The following is a 22,376-nucleotide window of genomic DNA, read 5'->3' as shown; positions in this document are numbered from 1 at the left end:
AATGAAGTGATTGGAATATAAAATTTAATTATGCAGAATACCCTGGCAACATTTTAACTACCATTTACAGCCACAGCTACAGATGATAATATTGGCCAGTTGGTTATTTGTTCAGTGTGGTCCAAGTTGAAATAACAACCATGAAATATTATACAGACAGTGGTCCAGATACCCAGGCGATGAATTATAGCTATGGCTATCGACTGACCTACTTTGTGGAGCAAACACACATAGACACACACACAAAGTTTTCCCTTATTTGGATGTTTAACTTGACATGCTAGTACTATGTCCTTTTTTCTGTTTTGCTGCAAAACATTTTCTTCCATTTATGCTGTTAATGATACAACTCAACAAGTGTTTATTTCACAATCTGACAACTCTAAAGACTTCATGACCAAGGTTTTGTTAGACCTATTTCACACAATACACTAAACCTGAAACATTGCCTTTATCTTAATGTCTGTCAGGGCCTAAAGCTTTTTTTTTAAGTTATAGGACTAGAATAGAGAGAGAATAGAAAGCGCCTTGAGGCGACTATTGTTGTGATTTGGTGCTATATAAATAAAATTGAACTGAATTGAATTGAATAAAGTGAGAATGTAGAGAGAGCAATAATAGATGCTAGAGTTGCAATGCTATCTAGGTCTAGTTAGCTCTAAAACCCAATTTGGAAGACCCTTCCCCCCTAAAGTTTCATCTACACGATCGCGTTTCCCAGCAGTGGGATGAACATAGACCACACAAAGTCATGACAATTTTCCAGCTTCAGGCAAATAACTGGCAGAAAACAGTTGCTGGTGATGTGGAGGTGGCGTGTCTTGAGATAAATGTTTCCCAACTTGGTAGTTGCAAAAGACTGAAGCAACTACCAATGAGACCACAGTATATTATTGATTAGCATACAGTTCAAGAGGCAGAAAATTAGTTGGTCACCCAGCTAATGATGGAGAAACTTCTAATGTGGTTAACATATGTAACACATGTACAAGTGTCTAGTTGAACTCAAACCATGCTATTTTTTTCCAGACCCAACCAAATTCTTTTCTTTAGCAAGGAATCCTAAAATCCGCAATTTTTTCCAAATTACATGACGTATTAGTAATTTGTTATTAGTCAATAATCCATTACTTTACTTTTTAACCTCTTGAAAGTAACTACCTCATTTCAACACAAGACTCCATTAAGGATAACATTTCCAAAACCTAAAACCAAAATCTTTCAAACAGCAAAGTAGCTCAGAGCAGTCAGATAGCACTTCACTGTGTAGCTGTTTGTTTAGTTTTTTTCTGTGTTGTGTACTAAATATTGTGTATTTGTTATTCTAATATATTTTATTTATTTAATAAGTATTCTTGAAGTATACATTGCAACATGTCTTAGGCTCTAAATGTTGTGCTGTATCATATAATTGTGTGGTGCATGGCTGACCTAACAAATAATCAATAAAATCAAAAACATAATAATAAAAAAATAACTGAAAAAAAATGGATGGCAAACACACAAGCATTTCCTCTATCTCGTATATATAATGCCACAAGCCTGTTTATCCGTGCTTGATATTTCAGATGCAGAGTGATGCTCAGTCTGGAGGGGTTTTGCTCCTAGCCTTTTATTAACACAGTTGGAGTTTCTTCGAGAGATTTGATGCATTTGATGGAAGTGGAATAATTATTCAGTTTAACATTCTTGCCCTTGTCTACAACTAAGACAAGTAAATAGTTTCGTGTGGACGAAACAGCTGCGTTGTCAAAAATACTCGTTTAGGTGTGAATGTAGCATAATAGAGTTAGTATTTTATTATATTACTACCTGTAATTTATTGCAGATTACTTGTATTTGCTTAATTGTTTACTAAATGTTTGAGGTGGAGCAAAATAAGGGTGTGTATGATTGGAGGATGTGTTTGTGCATGCATGTGCGCGTGCACGCGTGGGATTGGGGGGGGGGGGGGGGGGGGACATTTTTCTTGTAAAACAAAGGGGGGCCTAGCAAAACAAGTTTGGGAACCACTGTACTAAGGTATGTTGGACTAAGGTTTCCTAGTCAAAACTGGCTGAAGGAAAAGAAATTACTTGCATATATTTACAACTGCTATTCCCTTTAGAGACAAAATGTTAACATGTGCTGTAATATAAATAAAAAAAATGACCACTATACATTTAAAAAGGAAATAAAAATACAGAAAAAAACAATGCAAAGCTAATTCCAAGAATGAGAATCTGTACATGTTTTATGCAATATGTCTCACCTTCCGCACCATTCTTGTTTTGGAATGCAGCTGCCCCTCTGTTGGTCTTCCTTGGTCTCTTGTGTTCTGGGGGCCTCTGGATGTCTGGAGTTTTGATCTCCTCCACACCTGCTTCACGCCCTGGAGGACGGGGCTGTGGCCCCCCCACACCCTCTAGCAGATTATTACATGAAGGAACCTTTTAAAAAAACAAAAAACAAGCGCGTCCATGCTCACAGGTGTACACACGGGTGATCACACCCACAAACTACACCCTTTTTGGCTCCTACCTCAAAGCACACTGTGTTCTGTTGATCTTATGTGCTGCACAATAATGTTTAACATTTAGTATTTACTGTCATATTCCCATATATCATTGTGATGTTGTTTATTCTATTACTCTTGTTCTCTTCTGCTTGCTTTCTTTTTTCTTTCTCAGCAGGTGATCCAGGTGATTGATATATGCATTTTTTTTCTCTGCCCGTTCTGTTGGTTTTTGTCTTTTGCCCTTCTCCCCCGTCCCTCTTCTCAGCTGTTTCTCTTTCCCTCTTTCTTTCTCCCCTTCTTTCCCCCAGTCAAGTCTGTCCCGTATTCAGTAAGTGAAAATAAAATAAACAATAAAAGAAAAAAAAAAAAAAAGGAATGCAGTTTACCTGAATTGATAACAACGTTAGGAGACAGCTTTGGGTAAAAAGTGTAATAGAGGAAGGGTAGTCGGATATTTGGGAAAGACAGTAGCATGAGACATGATACTGAAAGAAAGAAAAGGAGTTATAGAGAGGTATAGTATGAAGGAGGCAAGTTATGTAGGAGGCTGAAAGAAAGCAATGGACGGGTCAGTGTTAACTGCTGTAGTCTGGCTTTCTCACTGAGACCTATCACAACCTATCAACTCACTCTGATGGAACATACACATACACACACATGGGGCAAACCTGGTGATGTGGACAAGCCAAATGGAGAGAAATAGTGGTTCTGTAAGTGGCTTGGAGATAAAGAAAGGGAGTGTGAAGAAATTGTTTCAGATCAGGGGGCCAGGATCATACACTGGTCCAAGATCATACTCGTGACTAGGTGTATATAGGTGTACTTCAAAATGTGGACTTTTTATTTTTGGTAACTTGCACTTGCATTTGTGTTGTGGACTTGCAAGCACTTATGTATGATGCAATAAAATACAAATGGCTCTATGCACTGAGGCAAAAGGTTCAGCTGTGATTTTGTATTGCATTTCCATAAAGTTGGACAAAAAAGAAGAGTCAAGGCTGATGTAGTAGATTCTGATTCATCATCACCCACCCAGGTGAAACCCATGCAATGGCCATGAACTGAACCAAAGAATTTCATTTAATATGAATTTATCACTTCTTAAGACCTATTGACAACAATTTTCAATCCACCTCTTGTATTATTTGGCATACCTCAGCCTTTTCTGCCTGTTTGCCTTCCTTACGAATGTCTTCTTGACATCCATGTTTCCACTGACCATTTCTGATGAGGTTTTGATGAACAGTAAATAGATGAACTGAAAGTTCAAGTGCTTCTCAGGTCCTGTGCCAGGTTTTGGCTGGACTTTTTTTCCTATTTCTCAAGAAGATGACTTTCAGATACTGTTTATGTACTGTAGAGAATTTTTAGGCTTGCTACTTCTTCTTTTGTTCTCCTCAAATCTTTTAAGGACGTACTGCACAGGATGCTGAGATATGCTTTTGGCTAATAGCTCTTTGGGAATCACTTTGTATTTCATGTTTAACTGTGGCATCTTTGTCTTTGGCATTGGCATGTACAAGGAAAAACTTCAGAAAGCCTGGGGAACTATTGCTCATTATCACTTTAGAAATCACCAGAAAGTCTGGCTTCTTGGAAGCACAATAGAAAGAAATGAGTGGCGGCACACTGCTCTGGAGTCAACAGTGCACCAGTGCATTTAATTCAGGTATGATCTAGCAACAAGATGTGTCGAAAGTGCGGACTTGAAACTATATACCAGTTTTTAATCCTTATTGACAGTTTGATGGATGGTCAGTAGTTCTAGTCCTCAACCATGAAAATAGATTAAAGCCACAAAATAACCATGCTTCTGTTATCTATGCCTTGGACACATTTTACTGTAAAAAACACAGAAGTGTTTCAGATAGTATGATATGCTAATTATTTTGTTTTTAAATAGTTCATTAAAAAGCAAAAATGTGTAGAATTTAGTGTTCTGTTTTAGATTGTCTCAAAATATATTTGGGATTCATTGTTTTAAGTTTGATATTGGAACGCACCATTTGCTAGCAGTGGTTGGTGCTGCTCTCCCAAAGTGGATTAGCATTAGGGTTAGCATTAGCACATATGACGACTTAGACCTCAGAGGGTTAAAGAATACTTATTTTCTTATATTGAGGAATAGTGGAAATTGATGCATCAAACAACATTGATGCCTAATCTGGTGCTTTTACTCCATTTAAACAAGATCACACAAAGAAAATGGAATTAAAAATGCAACATCTTTAAAGAACAGTTTGGAGATGCTGTAACAGCAAAGCCAAAGTGACATTATCATGCTCATACTCATACACTGAGAATTACACAAATGTTTTCCAAAATGTAGAAGGTTTATTGTATGTTTTGCACTGTAAGGCAGACACAAATTTGAACAGACATGTGCATTATGTCTGTTCAAATTTGTCAACTTATCGCTTACTATTTTGTAAGATAAATGTTTGGAGATGTATCTTTGTGGTTATATTATAGGCTGCTGTGTTTAGATAGATCCATCCCTTCCTCCCTTCTAATCTCTAATCCCCTGCACAGCTGGGGCACAGTGTGCTTGTCTGTCTGTGTGTGTGTGTGTGTGTGTGTGTGTGTGTGTGTGTGTGCGTGTGTGTGTGTCTGAAAGAGTGAGGACGTCTTGTTTGATGATATGTTTTTATGCATATATAGGCCATCATTAGCAGTTTATACAAGACAATAGAAAATGGTTCTGACACCGCCAGAGAAATGTATTTCTAATACTGCCACTATGTTTGGTCTATTACAAAGAGATAAGGAACCAATCAAATTTTTTTATTTTAGTGCAAATCCAGTGTTGCAGTTAAGATGTGTACAGAAACACCTGGCAATTACAAAGATTAGTTTTTTTGTTGTTTTAATTATCAGAGGCAACTTTTATACTGCATTTCAAAAATTTGAAATTTATGTTATTATTACTTTTTATTATTGTATTTAAAAACGTAAAATTTTGTACGTTAATTATTCAATATATGGTATCTGAAATATGCGTTTATTTTAGTCATTATCTCATATAAGTTTTAGCCACATGATTATAAAAAAATAAGAAATTCAGCATTTCACCTTACTAGAATATATCATTTCACCTGTCGGTCTAGTTTAGTACTTATAACCACAATGGACTGGCATTGGGGATGGTTGCTGATTTTATTTTATTTTTCAGATGACAATCCCCAACACTCTCCAAAAGGAGCAGCAACAGATGGTCAGTGAAAGGATTGCCATTTCACAGAGTGTTGTATCAATGTGTAATAATTTACTAAGTTTACTGGAAGAGAAAAGTGTGGTAGAAAAGGTACACAAGCAATAGAGATTACGCAGCCTATTCAGGAAAGAAGCAATTTAGTTCAATTTAATTCAATTTTATTTGTGTAGTGAGAAATCTCAACAACCATCCCCTCATTGCAGGATAAATAAATTAGATTTTAGAATTTGGCGCTTAAACTCAAGTAATGCTGTCTGTACATGCTTACTTTAAGCTTACCTTATCAAAACTTAAATGATCTCACGCTTCAGATTATTATTTTCAATCAAATTTAGACTTGATAAACACTAAAGTAGGTGTAATGAGGGCATTTTGAATATTGACAGTGATTTCTCAAGATAAAAAGAGCGTTTGTAATTTTGTTGATTAAATGCAGTTCATGATTAGTAAACCAAGGGAGACATGGTAGCAGCTTCTCTTCATCTCTTCTGCATTCTGTTTGGTGTTTGTCATTCAGTAGAAGAACTGTCTGCAATTTTATACCTTTATCCTTCCTTTCTTGCTATTTTATCATTATCCTCCATTAGAACTGCGGTCAATAATACATTTTCTTATTTACAGCCCTACCCACCTTGACAAGTAGATTAGTACTATGTATTCCCCCTAACAATATAAAATTGAACCCAAAGACCCAGGCACTTTCTTTCCTCTGTACTGTGATAGCTAGTCTTGATAATACTTTATCCCACCAGCCAAGGCAAAGCAGTTGTGTTTTGGGGGACTGATAGCTGATCCCAGGGTTTACTTATCCCAGTTGTAATTTATTATTTAAAGATTTAAAATAACACATATTGTTCCATTAATTTCAAAATATGTTTAAATAAAACTTATAACTTAAATGCCTGTAAGCGCATTATAGACAAATGATTGGGATTGGAGGAAGAAGAGGAAGTGTTTTTGGCTCAGTTTCATCATGACCAGAGAGAGAGGTTACTCAACAGTTTTTCATTCCTCGATGGATCTCAGTAAATTAGTCCAACATCTTTACCTCTATCTCAACATAATTACCTCGGACCAGTTACTCTGATGTGCAGTCACTAAAGTGGCTTAGCAGATGAGACTGTAATGGGACAGAGAGTGAGAGTGGGAGAGAGACAGAAAAACAGATAAGAGTATGCCTGTGAATCAGTATCTGTATGGCAGCGTGTTTATGTTGTGTTGGTTGGACTGGAAAGCAGAGCAGATGGGTTTATAATGAGGAAACAGAATGATTCTGATAATAATGACCAGATAATTATACCACATCTGAAGAAGGGAGGAAAGCAGTGGGGGAGTGGAAGTGGTGGTTTAAAAACAGGCTGAAATGGATGAGAGAAAGAAGAGTGCATTTACACAATGAGGGGTTAAGAAGAGATGGATGTGTTTCATGAGAAATGTTAAAAGAGTAGAGTAAAGAAAATGAGATGAAAGCAGGACACTCCATTGATAGAAAGAACGAAATGTCTTTTATTATAGTTTCAAGGTCTGTTAGGGTCCTATTTTAAGTTGAGTAATGCTCACCTCCCCTGTACTGAATACTGAATATGTTTGAATTTTTTGGTCTTGGAAACCTTTCAAAAAGACAGATTAATTTATTAATGCATTCTGTGCAGGTCCATAATTAAGCTACTTTGGATGCATACCAGTCAGACCAGTTTCAACTACTAATACTAACACCATCCCAGCTAATTCACCCAATTCATCTGTGAGTCATAAAAAAATATTGAAATTCAATATACAAGTTATATTCAAAAGCTATATTATTAGTTGATAGGATCTGTCAAAAGGTTTGATACCCACCAGTTCACCTTCACAGAAAAAGTGGCAAAAGAAATATAACACCTATCCTTTTTATGGTTAAAGTAACACAGAGTTCAATAAAATGTAAAACTGCATATGTGTGTTTGTGTGTGTGTGTGTGTGTGTGAAAAAAAAAATATACATATATATATATATATGTATATATATATATATATATATATATATATATATATATATATATATATATACACAGTGGGGCAAAAAAGTATTTAGTCAGCCACCGATTGTGCAAGTTCCCCCACTTAAAATGATGACAGAGGTCAGTAATTTGCACCAGAGGTACACTTCAACTGTGAGAGACAGAATGTGAAAAAAAAATCCATGAATCCACATGGTAGGATTTGTAAAGAATTTATTCGTAAATTAGGGTGGAAAATAATTATTTGGTCAATAACAAAAATACAACTCAATACTTTGTAACATAACCTTTGTTGGCAATAACAGAGGTCAAACGTTTACTATAGGTCTTTACCAGGTTTGCACACACAGTAGCTGGTATTTTGGCTCATTCCTCCATGCAGATCTTCTCGAGAGCAGTGATGTCTTGGGGCTGTCGCCGAGCAACACGGACTTTCAACTCCCGCCACAGATTTTCTATGGGGTTGAGGTCTGGAGACTGGCTAGGCCACTCCAGGACTTTCAAATGCTTCTTACGGAGCCACTCCTTTGTTGCCCGGGCGGTGTGTTTTGGATCATTGTCATGTTGGAAGACCCAGCCTCGTTTCATCTTCAAAGTTCTCACTGATGGAAGGAGGTTTTGGCTCAAAATCTCACGATACATGGCCCCATTCATTCTGTCCTTAACACGGATCAGTCGTCCTGTCCCCTTGGCAGAAAAACAGCCCCATAGCATGATGTTTCCACCCCCATGCTTCACAGTAGGTATGATGTTCTTGGGATGCAACTCAGTATTCTTCTCCCTCCAAACACGACGAGTTGAGTTTATACCAAAAAGTTCTACTTTGGTTTCATCTGACCACATGACATTCTCCCAATCCTCTGCTGTATCATCCATGTGCTCTCTGGCAAACTTCAGACGGGCCTGGACATGCACTGGCTTCAGCAGCGGAACACGTCTGGCACTGCGGGATTTGATTCCCTGCCGTTGTAGTGTGTTACTGATGGTGACCTTTGTTACTTTGGTCCCAGCTCTCTGCAGGTCATTCACCAGGTCCCCCCGTGTGGTTCTGGGATCTTTGCTCACCGTTCTCATGATCATTTTGACCCCACGGGATGAGATCTTGCGTGGAGCCCCAGATCGAGGGAGATTATCAGTGGTCTTGTATGTCTTCCATTTTCTGATGATTGCTCCCACAGTTGATTTTTTCACACCAAGCTGCTTGCCTATTGTAGATTCACTCTTCCCAGTCTGGTGCAGGTCTACAATATTTTTCCTGGTGTCCTTCGAAAGCTCTTTGGTCTTGGCCATGGCGGAGTTTGGAGTCTGATTGTTTGAGGCTGTGGACAGGTGTCTTTTATACAGATGATGAGTTCAAACAGGTGCCATTCATACAGGTAACGAGTGGGGGACAGAAAAGCTTCTTACAGAAGACGTTACAGGTCTGTGAGAGCCAGAGATTTTCCTTGTTTGAGGTGACCAAATACTTATTTTCCACCCTAATTTACGAATAAATTCTTTACAAATCCTACCATGTGGATTCATGGATTTTTTTTTTCCACATTCTGTCTCTCACAGTTGAAGTGTACCTCTGGTGCAAATTACTGAGCTCTGTCATCATTTTAAGTGGGGGAACTTGCACAATCGGTGGCTGACTAAATACTTTTTTGCCCCACTGTATATGGAAAAACTGTATTGGAAGACTTCTGTCATTAGTCGTTTCCTGTCTCATTACATCTGATGAAGGAGTTATAATGATTTGCATGGAATGCGGGAGGGTTAACCATTACCTGTAATCTGAGATTTTAGCTAACTATTTAGCTAACTATTCCTACTGTTTCCACTCTGCTCAGTTTGCCGTGTTAGACTCTGAACTTTGAGGAAGCCAACATTCTCTTTTTGAGTAAATAAAATATACAGAGTAAATATTGAAACTTGAGCATAAGTTGTTATATCTTTTTGTGAACTTTAAAGACGTATACTGGTAGTATCAACTGGCTCAAATTTAGAGGTTGGTTAAAAATAAACAAGTGATTTTATGCAATTGGACTCTGTGATTCATTATATTATATAATTGACCAGTTTACTTTGCACCTGCCAAAATCACTTACTAAAATATCCAAACTGTATTTAATACAGGTATTCCCTTCTTTTAGTCTTCAACAGTAAACAGTAAAGCTTGAAGCTTGTACGTGAGTATTATTGTTTTAATGATTCTAATAGGTTGCTCTAGGCCATAGAATTAACAGATCCCCGAGGTCTATTATCCTGGCCAATAACATAATTTTATGCAAAATTGGCATTTTACCAAGTGCAAGGATCAATCAAGGAGAGCTGCTGTTAATGGGTGTGGCTGGTGGCTAAACTTAATTAACAGGGCTGCTCAGATGAGTTGGGTCATCAGAGGTATGGAAACCGGATGTAGGTAGTTAGAGCTATGCGTGTCTCTGTTAAAATGGCTTCCATTTCCTATTAGAATAAGAGTATTAAGATCTGACCCTTTTGATGGAGAGCTGTTCCAAACTACCTGTGTGGTAGCCATCACATATCCAGGCACAAACACATGAACACCTCAAAGATGCTCATTTTTATACGTTCTACTTTATACACACACTTTGCTTCTTCCCTGTCTCAGTCATGATCCTACACACCCAAAACCGCACGCATATATATGCACTCCAACTCACTGACAGGTCATTTTACCACCATCTAATGTATCTAGTGCAGAGTGCAGATGCTAAATATAGAGGAAAACTAAGCAGAATATCAATGGCTCTCAAGATCCTACAAAACAGCCGAGCAGTGATTCAGATAAAACAATAAGGCAGGTGCAAAGCATGAGACCGAAAAATTATTAATGGTAAGTCTGAAATAGGTTTATCTTAAAAACTGCCTTGTTTTACATGTAAAGGTGTATACGGATAATAAACAATTTCTAATAAACAAAGGGAGGAGTATATTTCCAAATCCGATGTGGAAAATGTGTCAAGCTTTTTAGAATGTAATTTAAAATGCAATGTATCCATGTTAACACTGACTTATAGTGAAACACGTGACTCATGTGGGTCTTTTACATTTCAAATAATAGATCTTGTTGTTGGTAGGCATCATCATTTATTTCCTGTACTATCTATTTCAAAGTTGGATATTTTTTTAACCTTATAATATTATACTCAGAATTATAGTAATTAATAACAGTAATTACCCTAAATCTAAGACAACTCGGGAAGGAACATATTATACAGTGCTATAGGATCAGGTTGAATTTATTCATTCAGTTAGTGTTGTGACCTTCATTTATTGTTTTCTGTTCTCCTCCATTTTCTATGTATTTGTTTCATCATTCTTTGTTTACGCTAGGCATTTGTACATGAGCACAATTGCACATGCTGTTGAGTTATGATGAGCAAAATAAACACTGCCCTTTGAAAGGTCAGAGAATCTAAATGACGGCATGAAATGAAACACAATAGATCCAGCCAACACGTTCCTGTTTATTTGAAAAGCAACCACTACATTATGGGAAAATTAAGGGATGAGTGATTATTTGACAAGATTCTGGGAAATCTGGATTCCAGAATTCCCGAGCCCTTCATTAGTTGTTGATGTCAAGAGACTGCTGTGAGTTTGCACAGTACTGCGTGCAAGGAAGTAAGAGCTACACCTCATAAAAAAAGGAGCAAATTAAACAACTGAATAGCAGAATTCTGTAATTCAATGGGCTCTATTTATAATTAAATTGATAAGATGAATTAAGTAATTCCACATTACTAATTATAAATACACGCTGGGAAATTATTACTTTAAGATTGAGGATTATTTTTACCTCCCCTAAGACTCACCAGAGTTAACGCATTTTCTGGTAGGATTTTTTTTTTCCTTTTTTGCCTATTAAAATTGTCTACTTTCAAATGAACTACACTGTTTTTGAAAAGCTGCTCAGCTAAAGCTTGCTATAGTTTTCTCTACCTCATTTAAGCAAGTAGCACCAGATGTAAGGGCTATCATAATGCAAAGTATCCCCTTGTGTATTATTGTTTTGATTGTTTTGATAGTAGAATACAGTTTTTTTTTAAAGAAATCAAAGAAAAACAAAACATGTTTAGCTTAAAAGGCCACATAAATAAAAGGAGGCAATCCAAAAGGTGTTTGTGTGTGTATTCCTGTTTAGACGGCTTTGTGAGGACCAGAAATTGGTATTCTACTATACTTGTGGGGACCAACAGTCACTTGTGAGGACACACAAGGTCCTCACGAATTTGAAGGCATTTTTGAGGCTCAGAATGTGGTTTTAATATCAGGGTTACAATTAGGTTATGATTAGGTTTTGGGTAAGCAGCCAGGGAAAGAATTATGTCAATTAGATGTCCTCACTAAGTGAGGTAAACAAGAATGTGTGTGTGTGTGTGGGGGGGTGTTCATGAAATTACATAATTAATACTTTAACTGTCAAACAGCCTTTGTTGTGTGTGCTTGTGTGCTGTCAGGTAAACTGCAACACTGACGTGTTAGTCATGTTGTGCATACAGAAAAAACTTCGATGCTGTCGTTGCTCTTTGACATGATGTTTCAAATCAAGAAAAAGCTTAGTATGGTATTTTAGCTTTTTGGTCTGCATTCTTCCATCTGAAGAAAGTCAGGTTAAGTGTCTACAAAATGATCAGTTGTCCCACCGTTGTGTCACATTGCTGTTCCATGTCTTAGTGATGAGACGCCTTTGGGCCTGTGATGTGAGTAATGATTTTCTAATAACTTGCAGCTTGTTAGCTCAGCTGGCTTGGGAACTGACTGCCAAAGTGTCTCCGTCCTGTTTGATGTGTGCGTCTGTGTGTTTGTGTACACTACCAAAACACAGAAGTATGCACTGTCATTTTCAATTTGATAACACTTTGATCAATGTTGGACGAATTGTTAAAAAGTGACATAATTTCTGCATCGCTGCCCACATTTTATTATGCCAAAAGTATTTTTAGTTAAAGCATTGAACATTCACATCACGCCCTGACTTCTAGGCTTGTGTTCGTCATGGATGTAATTGGTAACTTGATGTCGTGTTTTAGAAAGCTTTTGGTATAGATTAACTTTGAGATAAGTGGAAAAAAATATAGGGTAGCAATGAAAGAAGTCCTCCCTCTTATGACATGAAAGAATTTACTGTATATTTAACTTATAATGGCTGAGACACAGTGTGACTGAAGATGCTTGTTAAAGTATATAATAGGTTTACAGAGTAGTCAAAGTAAAGCCGTGGGAGGTTTTATATTTCACATACCCGCATTAGATGGTGGTAGGTTTAGACAGTTAAGCTTCCCACCATGGTTTTTCTCATTTGTACTAAAAACTGACACATGCAAAAGGTAATCAATATTTTCTATAATGGCAAATGGATTGTCTTTAACTACTGTCACAGGAAGCTTTAGAAAATATTTGAACTGCCTCCCTCTATAGCATGAAGAAAATACTGATATCCAAGTAAAATATAGTAGAGCTTCCTGAAAAGGAAACTAGTTTTCTACTTTTTAGCTCTCCAGTTCATAGAGTGTGTTAGTCTATACAGTAGTATCAATTAAATACATGCAAGTATTTAATAGATTCCCATTCATGATCCATTAAGGTTTAACCCTACTGACTTGGATCATCCACAGCTGTTTCCTGCACTGCTACTTGAGAATGACATTTGTAGTATTGATATCTTCTCAGTTAGACACATGGTGTGAAGCAGAGAAGACACAAAAGTAGGAGACAGAGAAGCGATGATCTCTTTAAAGACAGCAGCAGAGACTCCAAACACTGAGATAAAAAAAGGCGCAGTTGATTCACTCATGCATACATTGCAAATTTCAAATATGTTTTTGATGTTGTATCAGTGTTTAATATCTCACATATAAAGCTTGTGAAAAACTATTTGATGGATTACTATAATATGTGGAAAACATATTCATGCAAACATTTCCATGCTAAGTTTTACTCTGGATTTGGGGATGTGTTGTGATTGCTGATGTTCACAAAGGTTTGCGTGCAGCACATCCCCTTACTGGCTCCTGAATAGCCCTTTACCTCAGACACAGTTCAGTGTCAGTGTATGCGGCTACTAAATTAGCCAAAATAGAACAACAAAACTGATGCCAACAATTACCCCAGTGAAACCAACAACTGATGGCCAATCGCCATTGTGTTTGTCAATTTGCCCCACTGGCATCCTAAAGTGTAATCACGTAGTAATTGCAGATTATAATTAGCAATTATTCATTCATACTTCTCAGTAACTTACTCAGCTACAATTCTATGAACTAGATGTTTCATAAAGGCTTTAAATTGTCACCAATGTCAACTTTGGGGATATCGCTATAAACATTTGAACTCTAATATTGTCTTTTTTTTTTTATTCTTTTCAACAGGTCTGTGGATCCAGCTTGCTGTTCTGTCTTGCTTTTCTGTCCATCTACCTGCCACCTCAGTTTATCTTCATGTTGAGTCTTAAAACACAGAACACCAGATAGAGGTAGGCATGGCTTTAGCTACAGCTTTAACTGGTATTTGTTGTACTGTAGAGTTTTAAAGTGTGCTAACTGAGGTTGCAAAAGCGGCTCATTTGGGAGCTGTGACACTGTTGTTTTGCTTTAATTATACCTGAAACATACATAAACAGTTATTGCCAATTAACTTTAATAAAACTTTAATGATCCTCTGGGAAATTGGGTAAGTATAGGATATTACATTAAGCTCTAATTGATATCATTAGAACACGCTCACACACACACATATACATCCATTTTTGTTAGGTTTGCTAAATAAACTTCAGCTGTTTTATGGTTTCTTTTCCTCATACTTTCAAGTTCAGCAGTAAGTGAGACATGCTGCAAGCCTTGGTTTTCTTATGCATAGTGAATGGGAAAACAAGGCATGTGCCCTTGAGTGCACAAATTCACATGTGAAAGTAAAGTAATGTGTGTGTGTGTGTGTGTGTGTGTGTGTGTGTGTGTGTGTGTGTGTGTGTGTGTGTGATAAGAGCAGTGTTTTTTTTACTCCATTTTTCTCTGCCTGTATTGCAGGCATATTAGGCACACTGCTTTAGGCAGTCAGACAGCTACGCCAAGCAGGGAGACTGCCCTTGCTGGCCCTGATACAGGATAGAAGGACTATAGATGGATGGATGAGAGATAAATAAGTTTTCATTGTAAAACATTTGCAGATGATTAGCTGCCACATGTCTGCCTTTATCTAAAATTCCATTATATTTTTACATTATATACTGTCTTTTACTAGGGTGTTTGTGCTTAACAGAAGCATAACCTCAGTGTTTATTTATTAGTTTTTGTTTTTAGTAGCAATGATTAAAAACATACTCTGAGCACAGGTCAGTAGTCATTCAGTTGCATCCATCAGATTCCTGTTTGTCAGTTGAAATTCACAAAGGACAGAGAGTTGTCTTTTAAAAGGATACTTTTGAAGTCCCTGAGAGAGATCTATGTATGTCTGGGTTTGGGTTTTTGGTTTTTTTTTTTACATAATATTGGTATAGTTACTGTTATGTTTTCCTTTATTTGAGGATGTCTTGTTTTTTTTTGTCAGAAACCAAGCCAGGAGAATTTTTTAAACTGTCTGGGATTGTTACCAAAGCACAATTACTGTGGATTTTATGGAATGGTTTTGTCCTTTGGATCACTAGGGACAAACCAGAAGTTATCAAGACGAACATGACAAGCTATACAGGAAAAGCTATAAACAAGTAATTATAGACCTATGATTATCCATTCTATATATTGTTCAAATAGACAGCATTTAAAAAAAATATAGGAACACTTAAAACACATCACATCTGCATATTTCTTGTACATTTCTTTAATGTTTCGTTTATTTTCGTTAGGAAGATAACGCTCTTGCAAGGCCATTTACCTTTTTGTATAACAAATTGCTCTACATTATTTTTTTAGTTTTGCACGGTCAGCTAATTTAGATTTTATACACTGAATAAGAAATGTTTATACCATATAAAAGAGTCAGCAATTTTGTGTGAATGCAGTAGTCCTATGATGATTAATTTTTATTGAGTCATTGTTTAACATCAAAGCCTATAGGGACAAAGTATGCAGATTCAGTTCTTTCTTTTGACTTGCTGGTTGTACGAGACATAGAGTCAGTCAACTTACTTCTTATCTGCCTAATTACTTTTATGACACACTCTAATGAATGTGTCCTTAAACCATGTGATATCCATACTTTTGGCTATTTTTACCTATTACAAAACAGGTTTCGCTTTTCTCAGTGATCTTTCTTCTTACATCTCAAACACCATAATGTGCTGTTTGCACCCATCCTTTAAATTACTGGCCATAATTGACTTTTGTCTTCAGAAGCAGGCTTGACTCTGCTTGACTACGATTCCACTGAAATCAGTAGTATCTGTCAGTTTGATGGGCACGTCCATAGCCTGTTGAAAAAAGTTTGAGCTTATAAGGCTCAGAAGCCATTAGCTTCTACTTTGTGCGTGCATTGTGGATAAACATGTGTTCTTTAATTAGACACCAATGGGAGACTAGCATGCAATACAAGCTGCACCTGGCACTGCTTTTACTGCTCTGGGATCAGTTTTGAGGTGGACATTGTGGAAAACAGAGCTAGTATTGACAAGTAAACAAGCACTCATGTTAACAGATAAAGTTTCTATTACTGATTACTCCTTTAGCAAGCTAGCTAGGAAAAACTCATTGATTGAGAAGGGACACGCTTACCAGAAGTTAAACAGGTGTAATTATAAAAACATAAATAACATAAAATAAATAAATAGTAAAGGATGACTTGGTGGTAGCCCTACTGTACGACAGACTGGTGACATATACAAGATGTGTAATAGGCTCAAGTCCCTGCTGTATGTGTGTGACACTTTAAATAAGAGCATGTTCTTTACTCTCAAAATTGCCATGAAAAAGTACATTCACTTTATATTCTCCAAATTCTCCTACATGAATTGTTTCCTAATGCAAAAGTAATTAAACAGATACTATGGAACACCCCATACATTTAAAATATGATGTAAGGCAAGAGGCTATACCTGAATTAATGCAATTTTATAAATGCAAGCCCTTATTCGGATAATTAGACCACCAAAATGGGACTTGAGGAAAAAAAGAGGCAAATTTACACATAGTTTAAAAGTATAATTATTTTATTGCACAAACCAGGTTTATTTGCTCTTTATCAGCAAATATGTTGGGATAAATGATCCTGTATCTGAGTTTATTCAGCTGTATCATGACACAGCCTCATTTGGGTTTTTTTGTCTAGAAGTGTGTTAGTCTGTGTGCTAAACTGTGACCTTTACTTGGTGGAGAGGCATGTCTTGCACTTTGTCTTTATCCATACTTGTAGGTATATACAACATGCCAGCAGATATCAGAGCAAAACTTAATAGATTTCCCACCCAGAGACCTTAGATAAATAGAGAATCTAAACATTCTATTGAAGCTGAGAACCATGACAGCCATGTAATTCCCTAAGCTGCCTGTGAAAGCCATAATATTCATATTTCTTCATAGCAATAAAACCATATTACCATATGAAGGCCATAGGATAATATTATTATCAGCCAGCTCTCATAGTGCCTCTCTCTAGTGGCAAGGATCAGTTCAAAGCACAGCCCAAGGCATGTGTGCATGTGTGTAATAGAAATCATGTGTGTGTGTTTGTATATATGTGTGTGTTTGTCTCTGTGACTCAGGGTGTATGTGATCAGTTCCCTGAAGCGACAGCTGCACACCGAGCTCCTGAATGGAGAAAGCTTCTCTGTAATGACTACCAAGTGGCAAGCATGTCTCTCCCCTTTCTTTCTACGAACCATTTCCTGATATTTTGCGTTTACCTTTACCTCTCTCATCAGTGATTGCATGCTGATCAGCTTCCTTTCTCAATGTGCCTGATGTCCTCTTTTCTTTTACTCTTTCTGTCTTCTACTCTTTCAGTCTTCTCATTTGTGCTTTACTTTTACCTTTTACTTTTCTCCTGTAATAATATTACTCTCCAATCACCATAATCCTTAAATTAGAACTGCTTGGTACTGCTATCTGCAAATTGAGACACATCTTTCGCCACCAAACTTGTATAATACCTTGAAAAAGCAGACGAAAGAGGATGAGGAAATGAGGATAAGAACAAGGACAGGTAGGAGCAGATGGAAGAAAGCATGAGAGGAATCACGGAATGAAAAAAAGAGTGAAAGAAAACAGATATATGGTAGATGATGGATAAAACCGTATATCAGTCCTTTTTTACTCAAAGGCCATGATATCAGAAACCTGCATTTTCATCCATAGGGAAATAGGTAGATGATTGTCTTCGTCACAGTTTCATGACTTTAGCTAAATCTTGATGCTTAAATCTTGCAGTTAGCTCTTTCCAAGTTGATAATTAATTTAGCAATGAGCATTTTCTAAAGAAACAAAAGATAATGTAGTTTAATAATGTCCTTTGCAGACAATGAACTCCCAGTGTGTCCATGTTGTAATCTGGGATCTTCCTTTCAGCATTGTGGTATCCAATCCAGTATACTATTCATTATAGTAATAATATATGGTAATCCATTTATATTTTTAGCTTGGGCTCCTGATTGTGAATGAATTCTTGTGGTTGATAGCGCACATATTTATATATTTGTTCTGGTTATAAATGAAACACTATGGAGGCGTGGCTTCTGTGACCATTATTTTTGGTTTAATGATGCTGGTGATTAGTACAAAATCCAGTAACTCTAAATTTTGGTTATTTCACTTTTCATAGGTCCCCAGTTTTGCTCCTTTTAATATGGCTATCCCTGTTCTAATGCCAAATTGCTTATACATCTTTGTATTCCCTTGATGGCAGAAGTCATGTTAATGTTGTTTCTGTCTTTTGCTATTGCATGATTAGCTTTTGGGGATGGAATTAGGGAGTAAGGGTAGAAATGATCCTACTCAGAAGTAGATGAGAGAGAAAGTTTGAAATGATACAATTTCACATTTTTAGTTTGTCAAAGCTACTGCGTCTCATTATTACAAGCTCCACTCCACCAGAAAATCCAAAGTAAGAATAAAAAGTTAATGACATATGCAGCCACATTGTCTAGTGTTTGAGTTTACACAGTGGACACTGTTTCTTAGCATAATGGTAAGTAAAAGTATAATAAGTTAAATGTGAATTAGAAATTTTTAATGCAATTAAATTACAAGTTAAAGTTGAGAATTATTAAGTAAGTAATTGAAGAATAGAGTAACAAAATGCTATTGGTGTTAAGTAGGTATAAAACTGAGAAACTATAGTGTGTGTGTGTGTGTGTGTGTGTGTGTGTGTGTGTGTGTGTGTGTGTGTGCGTGTGTGTGTATGGTTAGTATTACAATAAACCAGATGCCATGGTAGTATTACAGCACAACAAGCACTAATGCACTGTCCGGGCAGCCACAATCATCTCATTACATATTGTACTAACAGGAGAGAACCAAATGTTACAAAGGAGAGTCCAAGAACCATGCAAAGAAAAAAAGAGAGAAAAAAAAACAGAACAGAAAAACAAACAAACAAACAGAGGATGACTATCACATGATGAGAAAAAGAGATTAAAAAGTGAAATGTTAAGAGAAAGAAATAGAAACAGGACTCATGTAACCAAAATGCCATTAGCAAGTGTCTGTTACTTTCCCCAGCTCAGATTTGTGAAATCTATCTGTCTGTGTGTGTGTGTGTGTGTGTGTGTGTGTGTGTGTGTGTGTGTGTGTGTGTGAAAATAGAGGTTGGCCAGGACGACTTTGTTTATCATCTCCTATATAGGTGATGACTTTAACCACTCACATTCAGTCATGTTGCATTAGTCACACAGACCTAAAACGTGTACACCCAGACCAGCTCAAGAGTGGTTGCCAGACGTTGCTGGCTGATGTTGGGCGAAATCAGTTTACATGAAAGATGCTCAGTTGTCTGCAAACACTCAACATTTACTTAATACTGTCCAAACTATAGTGACAGTTGAAAAAAGTGAGAAAACCACCTTTAAATTAGAAGTTGTGCATTTAACTCCAACCAACCCATTTCAAAAAGCAACACCTTTATGCCAGGGTCTGCCAGAAACTTCCCCAATCCCTCACCACCTCCTGGCAATCACCAGAGGGCCTCAGACCACTCTCTAGGCTTGTGTGACCGAGGCCTAATGGGTTAGAAAGAAGTCAATCCCATTCCTCTTGAGACTATAATAAAAAAAAAGAACATATGTAGTTATGTTGGATAGATGGAGGGATGGATGCATTTAGTTTAGGCAGAAAAAAACCCTGCCTAACTAACTTCCTATCTAACTTGTTTGATTATGAAGTTTCTTTACATTTCACAGACAAACAGTTAGATAAAAGAAATGCATCTAAAGTATCTAATTGAGAAATAACACCTGACAATGGAGCTTTTCAATGAAACTACATTCCCTACACTTGATATAACCTTGAGCTTTAGTGACACAGAAAAAGGAGGTGATCAGAAATGCCTCAGTCTTGCCACAACATAACACAGCAACCTGTGATGGTTTTCAGAAAGATCATTTTTAATGTGCTGTATGGCTGTATTTGAAGCTTGGAGTCATGTGGTACATTTAACTTGCACAGTGCAGCAGGCATTGTGTATGTATGTATATATGTATCATCATAGTCACTGTTCCCAGGGGGGCATTTGCTTTCAACATATCCGGTACTTTGACAGATTTGAATTACCTGTCAGAGGACAGGTGTCTTACCTTTGAAGAGACAGTTCATCTCAGCCAACTGAAATTCCTTCAGTTCTGTAAATTACTACATATTTCTTAAAGCTTATTAAACTGAAGTTAAGACCCTCTTACTGAACTCATTTGATCATTAGCATCAGAAATATAATGTCTGCACATGTAATGATCACTTACTAATGGAAAATGTGAATGCTTTCATGATTATCACTTTGAAAAGAAAGTACTCTACTGGACACAGCCCTCAAAACTGTACTGTTACTAGAAGGCCTAGGATGTTCAGGATGACAGTACAGTAGGACTCAAATAAATGCACAATGATCTCTCTGTGCTCCCTGGGAGACTCATGTGTCCTTCAAAGACCAGAAATTAATCATTAAAGACTCATTCACTCAGTAACTATAAGTTCAATAAAATATTATGATTGAAGTCTGCAGACTGCAATATGAATCCAAGCTGTGCCAAGACTATATGAAACTTGAAAATGTGGTTGCACTTCCTGGTTGAACAATGCATGTGACCTATTCACATCAGCTCCAAGTTGAGTTTATTCAAGTGTCACTAAAATGGTCTACAAAGGAAAAAGTACATATCTATAGAATACTGTAGAAACGTAAAAATTTAAGCGTAGAAATTTTACCTCCTAATACTCTAACTCTTTCACGGCATGCATCTTTAATTTCTCTTTGCTATTTGGGCTGATTGGGACCTGATGAATATAAAAACAAAGAATTCTGAGAAAAATGAGATCCACATATGTGGACATTTGTTTTAAAGCAGTGGCAGTATAATGTTCTCGTAAGTGGACATCAGGCCCTCGTAGAGCAAAACCTATTGTTTTGGTCTAGACAAAATGTGATGTCCACATATGTCGACGCCAGCTCCTAGGTGGTTAATAAAACTTCTGGATAGAAAAGTATTAAAATGACTCTTGTGGCAGACTCTGGCAGAGTGTGGAGTAACGGCTGAGTGTAAAAAAAAAAAAGGCTGAAAAATAAGTTTAAAAGAAAAACAGTGAAATAAATTTTTTTGTCGTTTCATTCAAATTAAAACCTTGCATTTTGAAATAGTAATCTGAGGACTTAGCAATTACAAAATTAACTACTACAGTAGATCGTTAGCTCCCGGACTCAGTGTAGAATAAGCTAATTTTCCCAAATTATTATTCAAGACATTAATTTGTCACAGAACTTTTAATAAAATTAAAACAAATTTAATTGGAAATAGTTTTTTTAATTCCTTTTTTCAAGGAAATAACACATGTGACGTTCTAGCTGAGGCAGCTGCTGCCCTGGCAAGGAGAAGAACTAGAACACATTTTCCAACTCATTTCAGAGAGTGAACAGAACAGTTCATGGGCTACAATAATAGTGATGCCCACGGAGGAAGTGTCTCATTCATCTCTTGTTCTCCTCCATGGGAAGGTCTGGGTCAGCTACAGAGCAGCACAACAGGGCCATCAGGAATTCAGTTTCTCCCTTTGGTAGGGCGGATCCTTGCTATACAGAGGTTGCGCCCTCGTCCCTCAACCTGTCTGTCTGTCTGTCTGTCTGTCTGTCTGTCTGTCTAGATAGATAGATAGATAGATAGATAGATAGATAGATAGATAGATAGATAGATAGATAGATAGATAGATAGATAGATAGATAGATAGATAGATAGATAGATAGATAGATAGATAGATCGATAGATCGTCTTCATAAAAGGCAGCAGAATTTTAATTTCAGTCTTTAATCAAAGAACCCATTTAAATAACACATTTAAACCCAGCTGGGGCTCTAATAGTTTAACTGATTAACTGCATTTTTTTTGTTTCAATACTCTGGAAACTGCCAAACTCTTATATGCACTTTGTGATTCAAAACAAGCATTTTTCCTCCACTATATATCTTTTCATCAAGGTTTTACTAACTGTTAAATGACATGTGATTTTGTATCAGATGAAAAAGAAAGCAAGCTT

The 22,376-nt window shown here is 36.8% G+C and overlaps 1 protein-coding gene across 2 annotated transcripts in view; it reads left to right on the top strand.

The window, feature by feature from the left end:
- LOC147314478 (leucine-rich repeat and fibronectin type III domain-containing protein 1-like protein) overlaps positions 1–22,376 on the top strand; it is a 194,423-nt gene that overhangs the window by 70,089 nt on the left and 101,958 nt on the right. For both annotated transcript variants that reach the window (XM_086261431.1, XM_086261430.1), the window contains exon 2: positions 14,088–14,191. The gene's annotated coding sequence lies outside the window, so the exon portion shown is untranslated. The remainder of the gene's footprint in view (positions 1–14,087; positions 14,192–22,376) is intronic.

This window comes from Aulonocara sp. 'chitande type north' Nkhata Bay, linkage group LG14 (assembly GCF_057382095.1).
Source record: "Aulonocara sp. 'chitande type north' Nkhata Bay isolate Kocher_YH1m ecotype deep benthic linkage group LG14, A_spYH_male_GT1.1, whole genome shotgun sequence".
Classification (NCBI taxonomy): Eukaryota; Metazoa; Chordata; class Actinopteri; order Cichliformes; family Cichlidae; genus Aulonocara; species Aulonocara sp. 'chitande type north' Nkhata Bay.
This window is presented reverse-complemented; position numbering and strand designations above follow the sequence as displayed.